Source organism: Battus philenor, unplaced genomic scaffold (genome assembly GCF_028537555.1).
Source record: "Battus philenor isolate CCGP_79_NKW_IND1 unplaced genomic scaffold, ilBatPhil1.0.hap1 SCAF_17, whole genome shotgun sequence".
NCBI classification, from domain to species: Eukaryota; Metazoa; Arthropoda; class Insecta; order Lepidoptera; family Papilionidae; genus Battus; species Battus philenor.
This window is the reverse complement of record NW_027181679.1, coordinates 4,688,094-4,691,027: the sequence shown is the minus strand read 5'-3', so window position 1 is coordinate 4,691,027 and position 2,934 is coordinate 4,688,094.

Genomic DNA, 2,934 nt, shown 5'->3' with positions numbered 1-2,934 from the left:
AAAAAATAAACCACTTCAAGAATATAATCCTCATAACTTTACTTGTAGAACTAAATTTGTGTGTAGTGTTCAGGTGTGGATTAAAACACGTAGCCGTCTACGGAATCACGTGACCAGGGTATTAATGCGAGGATATAGCGGCAGTTATTATTATTAGTGGCAGTATAAGTCACAATCTTAGAAGTGAAACATTTGAGCTTTTATACTCGTATATGCTTTTATAAGCAATTAAAGTTATAATCCAAAACTATGTTGTGGACAAAAATATATATTATATAATTGAATCTACTTGTGGTTTCAGAAAATCTATTGCGTTCCAACGGAATATAATTTTAAATTTATTACAATCATCTATTTGACTTCGTTCGCTATTGCATTTGTCACATATGTTTTATCCAAATATATGTCGGATTTTTTACCTATTCTTTTTTATGAGCTCGCTAATTCTGGAAACTCCTGGCCACTTTGTTTTGAAGAATAAATTAAGTAAATTATTTTTTTATAGTATAACAGCATTACATCATTGGAAATAAAGTTAAAATGAAATAATTTTGACCTATTTAATATTTTTTTTGTAATCGGTACCAGAATGTTTTTTTTTAATTATTCTTAATTGTGTTAGTTTTTATCGCAACATTTCGATATTTTCCAAATAACCTTTGTGCACTGCGTGTCGCAATGTGCACGTATAAAAAAGCCCTGTACATTACATCTGTGAGTAAATATCCAAAATCATATAATTTTAAAATAATTTTACCGGTTAATTAGAAAACTGATGTATATTTTTGGCTAAACGTCTTTTGCGCCTTGCCCTTAATCCCGCTGTATTTGTAAATACGAAAATATAACACAGGAACTTCTCTTCAAAAGCGAAAACACACAGACTCATTGTCGTTCATTGTTGATTTTTAAAGACGTTGATATGCTGACTCCGTATATTGTCCGAAACAATAATAATTTTCAAGTTAACAACATAATTATGTACGTGATATCAGAAACTCTGACAACATTAATTTTGAAAATATTCCGCGAGATTTATTTCAGATATATAAGGTTACAGGTGTAAAAATTTTAGAATACATAGCTCTTTGTAAATAAGGATATTTTTTATCCTATGCAAAAATCAGTGGTTTCAGAAATAATAAATAACATAATGATTTTATAGTAAGAAAAAGAGTTTGCAAAATTCGGATTAAAACATATTGAAATTAATTATTATTTACACCTGTCTCAGCAGACTTTGTTATCGGAAGTCATGGATCTATGGATTTCAAATAGAATAAATATATTAATGTTACCAATTTCAGAGTGATCAGTTTATACAGGGTTATTGGAAATAGGTTGTAGAAGCATTAAAGCCTTTTATTGAGAAATGAGCATGTCTGCCATTATTATGAGCTCAATATCACAAATTTGTTAAATATAACTTTTTTTTTTCGGTGAAATGTTGCAAACGTAATAAAATGTAATAATCCCTCGTATGTAACACTCCCGCGTTTATTACGGTCTCATGCTGGAAGCAGTTCAGCGTTTTATTAAAAAACCGCTCATGAATGTAACATTATTTTCTTAGAAAGAAAATAATGAGCTTTATGTCACCACGAAATTTTTATTATCTGTGATAATAATAAGGTTTAATTTAACTTAAATAATTACCTACAAAACGTACAAATATAAGTTATTTTACATGCTTATAAACGATGAGCAATTGAATTAATAGGAGTTAACATTACAAAATAATTGTAGATACATCTTCTTAATATTAGCAGATGTACTACATAAAACTAAATAGTAATTCAAGCTTTTGTAATAATATTTATGTTAAGTAATGACTTAACTAAATATTGAATGCTAGTGTCATAATAATTTTATAGATGGCGTTAAAAATTATAAAAGTTTGTAGCACGATCAGTGTATTGTCTTTGTCGATAAGAGTTTTTGTTCTATCAATAATCTGGAGCCTCAAATAATTCACAGTCATTATATTTCAATAGTTAAAATTAATATTTTAGCATGAAAATTGAGCATTGATTTCGGTTGCAAAATTATAAATAATAATACAATCATTTATTTGCCAAATTTATTTTCCTTTTCGGTGGATCACGCTATCTTGAGGCCGTCTTTACCATGAGTAGTCTCCATCTTGCAGTTCTGGTGGCTAGGCAAATTACCATATCTAGAACAACACATGCAATTTGACCGCATTTTGCATCTTTTGACAATTTCATCCGCATCATTTTTATATCCTGTATTAAGTAAGTAAGGTATTGAACTGTACTGAAATTATGAGGTGCGTCCTGGTTCTCTCGGTACCCAAGGCCATATCCTGTCTAAAGATGATCACGGTAATGGCACTGTTTTCTGCTCATGTAGAATCTTAAAAACCACGTGTAATAATAGAAAATTCGGCCACAATCGCTCAACTAGCCATTGTTGGGGATTCCTTTACGAGATCGAATCAAGTTGAGGAGATCTGTAGACAAATCAAAGTAAGCGAAATAACCTAGCGGGTTGGCATGTCGAAACTGCAGTGGGTAGGCCTCATAGAGCGTAAAAAGATGGCCGCCGGATTCTTAAAGTTCTGAAATTGATGAATTCCAGGACATGGATCAACAAACCCAGCGTAAGACGTCCATTCACAAGTCGGACAAACGACTTGTTAATGTTGTTGGAAGACGTTGGACGCAGGCCGCTTCCAGCCGGTCCTGTTGTAAATTCTATGGGGGAAGGGTTAAGTTTAATAGCGGGAGTTCTATGGTTAAAAGGACGAAGATGGTTAATTACGAATTTACTTTTGTTACTATATAGTATATAAAAAAAACATATAAAAATACCTTATTTGCTTCGTTCTCTTTGTACAAGGCCGGGCTTAATTTTGTTATTATAACACAGTGTAATTTAGTAACAAGCGTAACATTTAGCTCCTTTTGCAAA